The sequence below is a fragment of the Macaca nemestrina genome, chromosome 12, assembly GCF_043159975.1.
Source record: "Macaca nemestrina isolate mMacNem1 chromosome 12, mMacNem.hap1, whole genome shotgun sequence".
NCBI lineage: Eukaryota > Metazoa > Chordata > Mammalia > Primates > Cercopithecidae > Macaca > Macaca nemestrina.
This window is the reverse complement of record NC_092136.1, coordinates 13809686-13825498: the sequence shown is the minus strand read 5'-3', so window position 1 is coordinate 13825498 and position 15813 is coordinate 13809686. Positions and strand designations below refer to the sequence as shown.

Sequence of the window (15813 nt, the reverse complement as noted above, 5' to 3'; positions counted from 1 at the left end):
AATTCTTTGTAGTAGGTGGCTATCCTGTGCACTGTAGTATGCTTAGCAGACTCCCTGGCCTATGCCAGCACAACCCTACCCTACATAACAACCAGAAACATGATCAGATATTGTCAGATGTGTCCTGATGGAGGGAGAACAAAATCCCCTCACATTCATGTTGAGAACTACTGACCTAGGAGCAAAAGGGCTTTTGTGTGTTCTGTGTAAAGGCAGGTGTGCAAGAAACAAACAATGTTTTCTTTAAATCAATTTCTCAAATTTCATTTTTAAAATTTTAAATTGTGGTACAAAATACATATAATTCATTATTTTAGCCACTTTTTTAGTGTATAAACCACTAATATTAATTTTGTTCACATTGTTGTGTAACAGACCTCTAGAACTTTTTCATCTTGCAAAACTGAAACTCTATACCCACTGAACAACTACCCCTGTCCTTCCTATTCCTAGCCCGTTAACCACCACCCTACTTTCTGTTCCATGTTTGCTCTGTGTCTAGGGGAGGAGATCACCCCTCATATTGTCTTATGCCTAATTTTTGCCTCTAAAGAAAGAAGAAGTAAAAACTAAAAGGCAGAAATGAAATCCACAGGCAGACAGCCCAGCGCTGTACTTTGGGCCTGGTTAAAGATCGACCGCTGACCTAAATGGTTATGTTATCTGTAGATTCCAGACATTGTATGGAAAAGCACTGTGAAAATCTCTGTCCTGTTCTATTCTGTTCTGATTACCAGTGCATGCAGCCCTCAGTCACACACTCCCTGCTGGCTGAATAGATCATGACCCTCTCATGGGGACCCCCTTAGAGTTGTAAGCCCTTAAAAGGGACAGAAATTGCTCACTCGGGGAGCTCGGTTTTTAGAGATGTGAGTCTTGCTGAAGTTCTCAGCCGAATAAAGCCCTTCCTTCTTTAACTCGGTGTCTGAGGGGTTTGTCTGTGGCTTGTCCTGTTTCATTTCTTGGTTCCCTGACCAGGAAGCGAGGTGATTAATGGATGGTCAAGGCAGCCCCTTAGGCAGCTTAGGCCTCCCCTGTGGAGCATCCCTGCAGGAGACTCCAGCCAGCCTGACTGATGTGGATCCTGAGAGCGCTCCCAGGTAGGCAATTGCCCCGGTGGAACACCTTGCCAGAGCAGCGTGTGGTAGGCCCTAGCAGAGGATCAAAGCAGTGGCTGAACACTGGGAAGGAGCAGGCACTTGAAGTCTGGACATCTGAAACTTGATAAGACTGGTCTTTGGAACTTGCCCACTCCATTTGAGTGGAAGAGTGGTCCAATCACCCATGACGTGCCTGTACTGGCAGTTTGGTTTTTGTTTTTGACTTGTCTTGGATTGCTTGATACTTTGGTTTTGGTTTTGACCTGGCTTGGATTGCTTGATACTTTGGTTTTGGTTTTGACCTGGCTTGGACTTCTTGATACTCTGATTTTGGTTTTGATTCTGGTTTGGTGTAAACTGTAAAAGTGTGTGTGTGTGCTCTTTTTACCGATTCTTTGTTTTGTAGTGTGTGTGTGGTGTGAGCGTGGTGTTTTGTCTCAAGGAGACATGGGTCAGGCACAAAGTAAGCCCACCCAACTAGGAATTCTATTGAAAAATTTCAAGAAAAGATTTAAGGAAGATTACAGTGTTACTATGACACCAGCAAAACTTAGAACTTTGTGTGAAATAGACTGGCCAGTATTAGAGGTGGATTGGCCATCAGAAGGAAGCCTGGACAGGTCCCTTGTTTCAAAGGTATGGCACAAGGTAACTTATAAGCCAGGGCACCCAGACCGGTTCCCGTACATAGACACTTGGTTACAGCTGGTTTTAGACCCCACTGTCCCCCCCACCCCCACCCACCCACAGTGGTTAAGAGAACAGCAGCATAACGGCTGGCAGAGGCAAGGAAAGACCAGCAGAGAGAGAGAGAGGAAGAGACAGAGAGACAAAGAGGGAGTCAAGGAGAGAAAGAGAAAGAGAGAGGCAGAGAGAGAGTGAGAAAGAGACAGAGGCAAAAGGAAAGTCAAAGAGAAAGAGACAGAAAGTTAAAGAGAGAAAGAAAGAGATATACAAGTAGTTAAGAAAAAAACAGTGTACCCTATTCATTTAAAAGCCAGGGTAAATTTAAAATCTATAATTGATAATTGAAGGTCTTCTCTGTGACCCTACAACACTCCAATACCACCTTGTTATAAGTGTAAACAAGGGCATAGCCCAAAAGCACTGAGGCTGTTGACAACCTGTAGCCTTCCTATAAAAAACCCTTAACTTAGTAATCTGTGGATGGCCCAAATGCATTCAGTCTGTAGTGGCAACTGCTTTGCTAACACAAGAAAGTAGAAAAGTAACTTTTAGAGGAAACCTCATTGTGAGCACACCTCATCAGTTCAGAAGTATCCTAAGGAAAAAAAAGATTTAACATTAACCACTGAAAATTCCCTTAACCCAGCAGGTTTCCTAACAGGGGATCTAAATCTTAATTACCATGTAAAGGTCCAACCAGACCTAGGAGGAACTCCCTTCAGGACAGGATGATGGATGGTTCCTCCTGGGTAATTGAAGGAAAAAAAAAGCCATCTATACCAATTCTAAGTTAATTTGGACTAAACAATGTCTTATTAATAGCAAAGGATAATTGAAATCCCAAACTTACAAGGTTTTCAACAAAAGTAAAATTTGCTAAAAGTTAACAGTGTAACATGTATTATAGTAACTTCTAATCTTGTGGCCTTAGACAGTCTAGACAACAGACATAAAGGAAATTTGCTTTGGAAAAGAATGGTTATCTTCGGAAAAAAAAATAAAGGGACAAAAGGGGGACAGAATTTATGTAAAAAGAATGTTACATGGTAAATTCTTGTCCTGAAATAAATTAACTGGTTGTTAAAGAAATGTTTGTAGTAAGTCAGAAAGTTGAGGCATGTCGAAGAATTGTCTGCAAAGTCATGAAAAAGAAAAAAAAGTCTTAAAAAAATTTATGCAAGAAATGTTGTATAATTTAAAAGTAACTTGGCCTCCTGAATGTAAAACTATTGAAAAAACAGTTTATGTGCAAGGTGTATAAGAAAAGTAAAATGTATCTCTGGTAAAAGGATTATAAGGAGGCATAAGAATGTGGATTTTTACCTACATTAAAAGGTTAAAAAATTGTTCTGAAGGTTTAAGTAAGTTTTAAAACATTAACTGTAAAGGAAATTCTGTGTGTAAACATATTGGCTAAAGTCAAAGGGGTATAATCCAGTTTTTCTGTGAACTGAATATTAAAATAAAAACACAACAGATTTTTCTTAAAGCATTAACCTGCTCTTCAACAAATACTATAAAAGGTTTAAAAGAGTCTATAAAAATCTTACCTTATGGTCCGACATTAAAAATTAAATAAATATGTCTACAAAGTTTTATTAAAACTAAGTTTAACATTAATAGCACACTAATATAAAGGTGAAATTTAGTTCACCTGGTATAAAAATCATACAGGAAACATTGTCAAATATAGAATGGTGTTTGGCTTCTTTGGTCTAAAAATTAACAAAAAATAGGTGCTAAAGGAAATTTCTCAGTAGAAAGGCACTAAGGACTATAAAGTCCACTGCTGATGTCCCCACATTTAAAACAAAAGGTCAATTTCCTAAAAATTATATACTTGGTTTATATTCCACTTCCCTTTCCCTCAAAACTAAAAGTCTTTTAGCACACGTACCACCCCTAGAATTTCCGGTAAACCAGCACCAGCTTGAAGATCACATTCTCATCAAAAGGTGAAAAAATAAAGTAAACTCAAGCCAGCCTAGGAAGGACCCTACCTTGTGCTGCTAACCACCAAGACTGCTGTTTGTACAGCAAAAAAAAAGGATGGACTCATCACACCCAAGTCAAGAAAGCACCATCCCCTCCAGAGTCGTGGGCCATAGTCCCAGGGGAAAACCCTACCAAACTAAAGCTAATAAAAATGTAACTCTTTAGTCTATTCTATTACTCTTTCTTCTTTCCTCTCTCTGTTGCTGACCATCTAGTTATTAACATAACCAAGTCAATTTCACCTCAAATTATTGCATTTAATGCTTGCCTTGTTATACCCTGTGGGGACTTGCCAAGTCAAAGACAGCTCTCTATTTTAGAAAAGTACCTCTGTCTCTCCCGACTCTCCTCAGACTGGACATTAGTAAATTAGGACCACGTAATCCAGAGAAATTTCAATAAAGACTCCAGTGTCAAGCAGGAGTTTTGCCCCCCAATGTAGAGCTTTTGTGCTGTAGTTGGTCCAACATCTGTGAATGTCTAAAGAGCAAGGATGGACTGCCCCAACTGGTTTTTGTAATTTCCTAAAATCATACATTCATTTTAGTAGAGAATCATAGAAGTTAAAGACTTAAAACAAATTTTGGCAATTAAGACAGGATACCAAGATGGAAATGCCTGGTTGAAATGGATCAAATATTCCCTCCACATGTTAAACAAAAGCAATTGTTATGCTTGTGCACATGGCAGGCCAAAGGCCCAGATTGTCCCCTTTCCACTAAGGTGGTCCTCCATTCGACCAGGATGGGCTGCATGGAAGCTCTTTTCCAGGATTCTACAGCCTGGAGTAATAAGTTGTGCCAAGCTCTCTCTGCTATATCCCAAAGTCTGGCACCCTGCGGGTCAGCCCCCGAGGGTCATCCAGCTTCCATCTCCCAACACTAAGTTCACTTTGTGTCTCTCAGGAAACTTAGCATTCCTTGGAGACCTGAAGGGATGCGATGAGCTTAAGAATTTTCAAGAGCTTATCAATCAGTCAGCCCTTGTTCATCCCCCAGCGGATGTGTGGTGGTATTGTGGTGGACCTTTACTGGGCACTCTGCCAAATAACTGGAGTGGCACTTGTACTTTAGTCCAATTGGCTCTCCCTTTCACCCTGGCATTTCATCAACGAGAGGGAGGAAAATTAAGACATCGTACAGTGAGAGAAGCCCCTTATGGATCTTTCAACTCTCACATCTATTTAGATGTGATTGGATTCCCACAGGGAATACCAGATCAATTTAAAGCTTGAAATCAAATAGCTGCAAGATTTAAGTTAATATTTTAGTAGATAACAGTTAATAAAAATGCAGATTGGATAAACTACATCTATTGCAACCAACAGCAACGAGCTTTTCATGAGTTAAAAGAAAAACTCACGTCGGCCCCATCCCTGGGGCTACCTGACCTGACAAAACCCTTTATACTCTACATGGCAGTTAGTTTTAACCCAGACTGTGGGACCCTGGCCAAGGCCAGTGGTCTATCTCTCAAAACAACTAGATGGGGTTTCCAAATGCTGGCCTCCATGTCTAAGGGCCCTGGCAGCAATGGCCCTGTTAGTACAAGAAGCAGATAAACTAACCCTTAGGCAAAACCTGAATATAAAGATCCCCCATGCTGTGGTAACTTTGATTAATACCAAAGGACATCATTGGCTAGCAAATGCTAGATTAACCAAGTAACAAAGCTTGCTATGTGAAAATCCCCATAACCATTGAAGTTTGCAACACCCTAAACCCCGCCACCTTGCTCTCAGTATCAGAGAGCTCAGCTGAACATAACTGTAGAGGTATTGGACTCAGTTTATTCTAGTGGTCCCAACCTCCAAGACCATCCTTGAACATCAGTAGACTGTGAGCTGTATGTGGACGGGAACAGCTTTGCCAACCCCTGCAAAGTGACTCTGAAGAAACCCTGCTCCAGTCACACCCGGAAGCTGACTGGTCCATGCGTGGCCAAAGCATGAGACAACTCATTGTGGTACTCATTTTCCTTAAAATTTGGACTTGTACAGTAAGGACTTCAACTGACCTTCCTCAGACTGAGGACTGTTCCCAGTGTATACATCAAGTCACCGAGGTAGGACAAAAAGTTGTTACAGTCCTATTATTTTATGGTTATTATAAGTGTACTGGAACTCTAAAAAGAACTTGTTTGTATAATGTTATTCTATACAAGGTACGTAACCCAGGAAATGACCAACCTGATGCGTGTTATGACCCATCTGAGCCTCCCATGACCACAGTTTTTGAAATAAGATTAAGGACTGAGGACTCGTGGGGGCTCATAAACGATAGGAGTAAAGTGTTAGCCAAAACAGAAGAAAAAGAGTTTCCCAAACAAGTCACCTTAAAATTTGATGCCTGTGCTGTCATTAATAGTAATAAGTTAGAAATAGGATGTGGTTCTCTTAATTAAAAAAGGGGCTATATGACAAAAAATAAGTACATTTGTCATGAATTAGGACTGTGTGAAAATAAATGTGGATACAGGTCTTGTGTCTTTTAGGCTACTTGGATAAAAAATGAAAAAAAATCCTGTCCACCTTCAGAAAAGGAAAAGTGGCCCTTCCTGTACCAGTGGTCAGTGTAACCTCTTAAAACTTGGAATAACCAACCCCCTTGATCCTCGCTGGAAAACGGGGGAGCATGTAACCCTAGAAATCGATGGTGCTGGACTGGATCCTTGAGTAAATATTGTAGTTTGAGAAGAAGTTTATAAATGCTCTCCTGAGCCAGTATTTCAAATTTCTATGATGAACTGAATGTGCCAGTACCAGAAATTCCAGGAAAAACAAGAAATTTGTTCTTGCAATTAGCTGAGCATGTAGCCCAGCCTCTCAATGTCACTTCATGTTATGTATGTGGAGGAACTATAATGGGAGATCAACGGCCATGGGAAGCCTGAGAACCAGTACCTACAGACCCAGTTCCTGATAAATTCCCGGCTCAAGAAAATCACCCTGATAACTTCTGGGTCTTAAAAGCCTCAATCATTAGACAATACTGTATAGCAAGAGTGGGGAAGGACTTCACCCTTCCTGTGGGAAGACTCAGTTGCCTTGGGCAAAACTGTATAATAATACTACAAAAACAGCCACCTAGTGGAGTTCAAACCACACTAAGAAAAATCCATTTAGTAAATTCCCAAAGTTGCAAACCATGTGGACCCACCCGGAGTACCACCAGGACTGGACAGCCCCCACTGGATTATACTGGATATGTGGGCATAGACCTTATGCCAAATTACCCAACCAGTGGGCAGGTAGTGTTATTGGCACTATTAAAACATCTTTCTCCCTACTGCCCATAAAGACAGGTGAACTCCTGGGCTTCCCTGTCTATGCTTCCCGCAAAAAGAGAAGCATAGCTATAGGAAATTGGAAAGATAATAAATAGCCCCCTGAGAGAATCATACAATATTATGGGCCTGCTACTTGGACACAAGATGGCTCATGGAGATACTGGACCCCCATTTACATTCTCAACTGAATCATACAGCTACAAGCTGTCTTAGAAATAAGCACTAATAAGACTGGCAGAGCCTTGACTATTCTGGCCTGGCAAGAAACTCAGTTGAGAAATGGTATCTATCAAAATAGATTGGCTCTTAGCTACTTGCTAGCAGCTGAAGGAGGGGTCTGTGGGAAATTTAACCTTACTAATTGCTGTCTACACATAGATGATCGGGGCAAGTAGTTGAAGACATAGTTAGAAATATGACAAAACTGGCACATGTGCCTGTGCAAGTGTGGCATGGATTTGATCCTGGGGCCATGTTTGGAAAATGGTTCCCAGTGCTAGAAAGATTTAAAACTCTTATAACAGGAGTTATAATAGTAATAGAAATCTGCTTACTGCTTCCTTGTTTGCTACCTGTACTTCTTCAAAAGATAAAAAGCTTAATCGCTACCTTAGTTCCCCAAAATGCTTCAGCGCAAATGTACTATGTGAATCACTATCGATCTGTCTTGCAAGAAGACATGGGTAGTGAAAATGAAAGTGAGAACTCCCACTAATGAGTGAGATTCTCAAAGGGGGGGAATAAGGGAGGAGACCACCCCTCAAATTGTCTTATGCCCAATTTCTGCCTCCAGAGAAAGAAGAAGTAAAAACTAAAAGGCAGAAATGAAATCCACAGGCAGACAGCCCAGCGCCGCACCCTGGGCCTGGTTAAAGATCGATCCCTGACCTAACCAGTTATGTTATCTATAGATTCCAGACATTTTGTATAGAAAAGCACTATGAAAATCTCTGTCCTGTTCTGTTCTGTTCTGATTACTGGTGCACACAGCCCCCAGTCACATACCCTCTGCTTGCTCAATCAATCATGACCCTCTGATGTAGACTTCCTTAGAGTTGTAAGCCCTTAAAAGGGACAGAAATTGCTCACTCTGGGAGCTCAATTTTTGGAGATGTGAGTCTTGCCAAAGCTCCTGGCCGAATAAAGCCCTTCCTTCTTTAACTCAGTGTCTGAGGGGTTTTGCCTGCAACTTGTCCTGCTACATGTCTACTTTGGATACCTCATATGAGAGGAATCACAGAGTATTTGTCTTTTTGTAATGGCTTATTTTATTTAGCATGAGATCTCCAAGTCTCATTCTTGCTGTAGCACATGATAGGATTTCCTTCTTTTGTAAGATTGATTAATGTTTCATTGCATGTATATAGCACATTTTCTTTATTCATCCATTGATGGACATTTGGGTTGCTTCCACCTCTTTGCTATGATTAATAATGCTGCAATAAATATGAGTGTACCAATATCTCTACAAGATCATGTAACTCATAGATATTTATTTCTTTAAAGTTAGTTTCTGGAGATGTGTTGTGTTCCTTTAGTTGGGCCATGTTTTCTTGCTTCTCTGTATGCCTTGTGATCTTTTATTGAGATTTGGGCATCTGAAAAACACACCGACCTTTTCCAGTAATTACAAACTGACTTTATGTAGTGGAAGACCTTTATCGGTTAGCATAGTTAGAGATTCTGGGGGCCCTTCAAACTTTTTTGGGATATGTGTGTGTAATTTCCTAGTAAAAGGGTTTTGCCTGCTTCTTCCTCTTTCTCCCCCTGGTGTCTGCCTGCAGTACTACAGTCTCCCTAGTGCTGAAACAGGGTGCTTGCCTTTGTTCTCAGAGGCTCACAATATGCCATTCAACTTTGCACTGAGTCAGGCAAGACAGAAACCAGTACCTTGGGTAGTCGCCACAAAACCCAGAATGCTGGACTCATGGTCTACTCCTCTTGCCTCTTTAAGGGAGAACCTGGTGCAGCAGGATAATTAAGTAATTGGAGAGACCGAGGGGTTGAGGAAGAATTATTTAATTGTTTAGGTGCACCAACCCAGTCAGATTAACATCCAAAGGACTGAGCCCTGAACAAAGAGTCTGGTTAACTTTTAAGCATTTTGTGGGTTGCGGGGAGATCTGTGCAGGGGTGAGCATATTACAGAAGCGAGAAACAAAGACAGTTATTTAATTAAGACATGCATTACATCATTTCTTCCTTTTCAAGGAACATTATGTTTTATGACTTGAGATTATCTGCCTAGTGACCTTGCAGTTGCACAGCTGGGGAAACAGAGTCTTCACAATGCCTGGGAAAGGGAGAGATAAGGTTCACTAGCTTCAGAAAGAAAAACAGGCAGTTAATTTTAAAGGACTCCAGCCCTTTCCCTTCCTTAAGGGGAATTGGGCTTTTTTTACATACAACTGAGTTTTTGCTTACACAGTTTTTAATTTCTTTTAATTCCTGTTCCACTGGGACTTTAATGTTTTCTGTAGATCAAGTCACATTGTGCCAGTGTAGGAGTGGCCGGGATGAGTAAAATGCGACATTTTCTCCCCATTTTGATGCATCTTTTCCTGGCTTTACATTCACCTAAGGTGCTACAACTTCTTAACTAGTTTCTGGAGTTCTCACAAAGGCAATGTAGTTCATACATTGTTGTCAAGTCAGTCTCTCCATGGGGAAATGAGGGCCTGAGGCTTCCTATTCCATCACCTTGCTGATGACACTCAAGTCAGTTTCCTATTGCTAGAGCCTATTGTGCTGAGAGGTCATCTAGTTATCCCAAGTTCCTATGTCAGAACTCAAAAACAGATGCTTATGTTTGACAACAAGGGGTTGGAGAGAAATTTTGGAGTTCCTCTAAGTATACATACAACTCCCTGTGCACATTCTCCGTGAAATATATTTTATTCCTGCAGGTCTATGAGCAAGTCTGTCTCTCTGGCCTTTCTAGATCCAAGGATCTCTCCTTAGAGAATAAGAAGGCCTTAACTCTTTGGACCCAAAACAATTATTTGTGTTTTTGTTTCCTAGCTAGCCCTGTTTCTCAGGTCCCATCTGCATCTCAGCCTTCATTACCCACTTTCCAACTCCTCTCCTTTAGGACCAGAAAATTTTCTATTCTGTAAGGACATCTGTGCTTTTCTTAATTATCATGTTATCCCTTCCATTCCATGATACCTCTCGTACCCCATATACTAGGAACTCTTCCCTTTTGCTATATCTTTCTGAAGCATTTATTGTAAAATCTCTAGTGAGATATTATTCTTTGGATTGCTGGAAAACAAAAGCTAGAAGCTGGTAAGCAGCATCTCCTTTTGCATATATTATCTTAAGCAAAGAACTAAGAAGTTCCTAAATGGCTGGAATAGAGAAGAAAAAAATATTTATGTGCTTGTAAGAATTTTAATTTTTCTTATAATTTCCATTGAATAAATTAGTATTGGGCAATAGGACGTCTTCAGTTGAAAACACAACTTGGCAACTATTCCAGCATTCAAGGGATTCAGAGAAGGAAGGGCTAATGTTCAGCATAAACTATTTCATAAAAGTGACTGTGATTTCTCATACATACGTGAGAAGTTTCTTTCTATAATGGAGGAAAACAGGAAAGTGTGAAAGAAAGAAAGGAGGAAACATTGTCCTCAAACCGACAATTAAGCAAAATGAAGTGTGTGACTCTTTGTGAGGAGGAGGAATCAACAGTTAGAGTCCTCCAGCTCTGGCTGATCTCTGCGGCTCTGTGGGTGTTTCTAACATGATAAAACCTTATTTGTTATATAAATAATAGCCTCAGATCAATTGCTTTCTATTTGTCTCTTGTATTTTATTTGGTATATTTGTTTAATGGTTTGTGTCTCAAAATGTCTTGAAACATCTCTGTCCAAATCATTAATTTGGGTCAACTAATAAAGAGATAGCAGTTTTATGGTTTTGACAAGGTTGATGGTATTCTGAATAAGTTAATACTTGCACTTAGCACCTCGGCTACATGGGGAAACATTGACTTACCTAAGATACATGGATGGTTTAAATCATGCCATGAACTGACATGAGATCAAGGTTAATTTCCTCATGAATAATGAACATCGACACATAATTAGGATCAATTTATCTAAGAGTTTGCTACAATCATGTGTTCCCAGGAAATGCAAAATATTTATAGCTTGATATCCAAGTTTCTGTCTTTCAGTTGTAACTTGAGTAATAAAGTAGAGTAACACATTTAGGCTGAGAATAGAGGATGAGATGACAAATTTAACGGATGCTAAAACCATCCAGTGAAAATATGTTCGGAAACATAATATTCACATTGTCTTAAAAGTGTCAGCCTACTGATTACTTTTTAGTTACGAAGTTAAGAGTGTACCTTTAGAATGAAGATAGCATGTGAATACCACCTGTCTTTGTTCACACTGTTAAAACAAAAATACCATAAACTAGGTAACTGAAACAACAAATATTTATTTCTCACCATTCTGCAGGCAGTGGCATCTGACATCAAAGTACTGGCATATCCTCACGTCTGATGAGGGACAACTTTCTGATTCGAGAATGTCTGTCTTCTAGCTGTGTCCTCACATGGTAGGAAGGAATGAGAGAGCTCTCTGGAGTCTCTCTCTCTCTTTTTTTTTTGTTTGTTGTTTGTTTTGTTTTTCAGACAAAGTTTCACTTTTGTTGCCCAAGCTGGAGAGCAATGGCACGATTTTGGCTCACTGCAACCTCTGCCTCCCGGATTCAAGCAATTCTCCAATTCTCTTGCCTCAGCCTCCACAGTAGCTGGGATTACAGTCACCCGCCACCATAACCCGCTAATTTTTTTGTATTTTTAGTAGAGATGGGGTTTCACCATGTTGGCTAGTCTGGTATCGAACTCCTGACCTCAGGTGATCCACCCGCCTCAGCATCCCAAAGTGCTGGGATTACAGATGTGAGCCAGATGCACCCAGCCTGGGGTCTCTTTTATAAGAGCACCAATCCCATTCATGAGGACACCACCTTAGTTACCTAATCACCTCTCAAAGGCCCCACTTTTTAATATCATCACATTAGGGGTTAGAATTTTAACATAGGAATTTGGGGAAAACATAAACATTCAGTCGATAACACCATCTTAATCAATTGATCAAAGTAACTATCGCCAAAACTGGAGTAAACTTTTATCATGTGCCTCCTTGTGTGATGCAAGGGAAGGTTGGTAAGTAGACCATATACTCTATGTTGTGTTCTTATTAAAATAGTTAACTTGAACTCATGGAAAAACAAGAAGAAATGCCCAAGATATGGGGTACTATATAAAACAAACGCTCCAGACTGAATAAAACAGTCGGGCCAGACACGGTGGCTCATGCCTGTAATCCCAGATATTTGGGAGGCCGAGGCACATGGATCACCTGTCAGGAGTTCAAGACCAGCCTGGCCAACATGGTGAAACCCTATCTCTACTAAAAATACAACAAATTATCCAGGCATGGTGGCAGGCACCTGTAATCCCAGCTACTTGGGAGGCTGAGGCAGGAGAATCGCATGAGCTCGGGAGGCAGAGGTTTCAGTGAGCTGAGATCGCACCTCTGCACTCCAGCCTGGGCAACAAGAGCAAAACTCTGTCTCAAAAAAAAAATGTCATAAAAGGCTAAAACAAATACGAAACCAAACAACAAAAAAATGGTCAGAAGCTTCTCTAACAGTAGATTATGGGAGACTCAAAGGACAGGAGAACCAAATGTATGAGTGAACCATAATTTATGTGTTTATTTACATCTAAACACATAATCCCCTCCTTTATCCCCAAAGTTTATGTAAAGATAATTTGGGGATAATGGAGGAAATTTTAATAGGAACTATATTTTAGGTGATTATATTAATAAATTTGGGGATGTAATAATAATATTAAAGCTACATAAGATAATAGTATTCTTAGGAGACATATTCTATGTATTTAGAGATCCAGGATCATGATGTCAAGCACTTACATTCTTAAAAATAAATTTTATTGTACATATTTAAGGTATACAACATGATGTTATGAGATACATATGAAGAATAGAATGGTTACTATAGTGAAGTAAATTAACATATCCATTATCTCGAAGAGTTACCCATTTGTATTTCTTTTTTTTTTTTTTAAGATTTAAAAAATTTTTTTTTTATTATTATACTTTAAGTTCTAGGGTACATGTGCATAACGTGCAGGTTTGTTACATATGTATACTTGTGCCATGTTGCTGTGCTGCACCCATCAACTCGTCATTTACATCAGGTATAGCTCCCAATGCAATCCCTCCCCCCTCCCCCCACCCCTCCCCATGATAGGCCCCGGTGTGTGATGTTCCCCTTCCCGAGTCCAAGTGATCTCATTGTTCAGTTCCCACCTATGAGTGAGAACATGCGGTGTTTGGTTTTCTGTTCTTGTGATAGTTTGCTAAGAATGATGGTTTCCAGCTGCATCCATGTCCCTACAAAGGACAGAAACTCATCCTTTTTATGGCTGCATAGTATTCCATGGTGTATATGTGCCACATTTTCTTAATCCAGTCTGTCACTGATGGACATTTGGGTTGATTCCAAGTCTTTGCTATTGTGAATAGTGCGGCAATAAACATACGTGTGCATATGTCTTTATAGCAGCATGATTTATAATCCTTTGGGTATATACCCAGTAATGGGATGGCTGGGTCATATGGTACATCTAGTTCTAGATCCTTGAGGAATCGCCATACTGTTTTCCATAATGGTTGAACTAGTTTACAATCCCACCAACGGTGTAAAAGTGTTCCTATTTCTCCACATCCTCTCCAGCACCTATTGTTTCCTGACTTTTTAATGATTGCCATTCTAACTGGTGTGAGATGGTATCTCATTGTGGTTTTGATTTGCATTTCTCTGATGGCCAGTGATGATGAGCATTTTTTCATGTGTCTGTTGGTTGTACGAATGTCTTCTTTTGAGAAATGTCTGTTCATATCCTTTGCCCACTTTTTGATGGGGTTGTTTGTTTTTTTCTTGTAAATTTGTTTGAGTTCTTTGTAGGTTCTGGATATTAGCCCTTTGTCAGATGAGTAGATTGCAAAAATTTTCTCCCATTCTGTAGGTTGCCTGTTCACTCTGATGGTAGTTTCTTTTGCTGTGCAGAAGCTCTTTAGTTTAATGAGATCCCATTTGTCAATTTTGGCTTTTGCTGCTGTTGCTTTTGGTGTTTTAGACATGAAGTCTTTGCCCATGTCTATGTCCTGAATGGTACTACCTAGGTTTTCCTCTAGGGTTTTTATGGTATTAGGTCTAACATTTAAGTCTCTAATCCATCTTGAATTAATTTTCATCTAAGGAGTAAGGAAAGGATCCAGTTTCAGCTTTCTACTTATGGCTAGCCAATTTTCCCAGCACCATTTATTAAATAGGGAATCCTTTCCCCATTTCTTTTTTCTCTCAGGTTTGTCAAAGATCAGATGGCTGTAGATGTGTGGTATTATTTCTGAGGACTCTGTTCTGTTCCATTGGTCTATATCTCTGTTTTGGTACCAGTACCATGCTGTTTTGGTTACTGTAGCCTTGTAGTATAGTTTGAAGTCAGGTAGCGTGATGCCTCCAGCTTTGTTCTTTTGACTTAGGTTTGTCTTGGAGATGCGGGCTCTTTTTTGGTTCCATATGAACTTTAAAGCAGTTTTTTCCAATTCTGTGAAGAAATTCATTGGTAGCTTGATGGGGATGGCACTGAATCTATAAATAACCTTGGGCAGTATGGCCATTTTCACGATATTGATTCTTCCTATCCATGAGCATGGTATGTTCTTCCATTTGTTTGTGTCCTCTTTGATTTCACTGAGCAGTGGTTTGTAATTCTCCTTGAAGAGGTCCTTTACATCCCTTGTCAGTTGGATTCCTAGGTATTTTATTCTCTTTGAAGCAATTGTGAATGGAAGTTCATTCATGATTTGGCTCTCTGTTTGTCTGTTACTGGTGTATACGAATGCTTGTGATTTTTGCACATTAATTTTGTATCCTGAGACTTTGCTGAAGTTGCTTATCAGCTTAAGGAGATTTTGGGCTGAGACAATGGGATTTTCTAAATATACAATCATGTCATCTGCAAAGAGGGACAATTTGACTTCTTCTTTTCCTAACTGAATACCCTTGATTTCTTTCTCTCGCCTGCTTGCCCTAGCCAGAACTTCCAACACTATGTTGAATAGGAGTGGTGAGAGAGGGCATCCCTGTCTTGTGCCAGTTTTCAAAGGGAATTTTTCCAGTTTTTGCTCATTCAGTATGATATTGGCTGTGGGTTTGTCATAAATAGCTCTTATTATTTTGAGGTACGTTCGATCAATACCGAATTTATTGAGCATTTTTAGCATAAAGGGCTGTTGAGTTTTGTCAAAAGCCTTTTCTGCGTCTATTGAGATAATCATGTGGTTCTTGTCTTTGGTTCTGTTTATATGCTGGATTATGTTTATTGATTTGCGAATGTTGAACCAGCCTTGCATCCCAGGGATGAAGCCCACTTGATCATGGTGGATAAGCTTTTTGATGTGCTGCTGAATCCGGTTTGCCAGTATTTTATTGAGGATTTTTGCATCAATGTTCATCAGGGATATTGGTCTAAAATTTTCTTTTCTTGTTGTGTCTCTGCCAGGCTTTGGTATCAGGATGATGTTGGCCTCATAAAATGAGTTAGGGAGGAGTCCCTCTTTTTCTATTGATTGGAATAGTTTCAGAAGGAATGGTACCAGCTCCTCCTTGTACCTCTGGTAGAATTCAG

The 15813-nt window shown here is 40.0% G+C and overlaps 1 protein-coding gene across 1 annotated transcript in view; it reads left to right on the top strand.

Annotated features, from left to right (window-relative positions):
• The first annotated feature begins 1000 nt into the window (after nucleotides 1-1000).
• LOC105464629 (membrane-spanning 4-domains subfamily A member 4A) overlaps nucleotides 1001-15813 on the top strand; it is a 121342-nt gene continuing 106529 nt past the window's right edge. The window contains exon 1 of the mRNA XM_011712662.3: nucleotides 1001-1100. The gene's annotated coding sequence lies outside the window, so the exon portion shown is untranslated. The remainder of the gene's footprint in view (nucleotides 1101-15813) is intronic.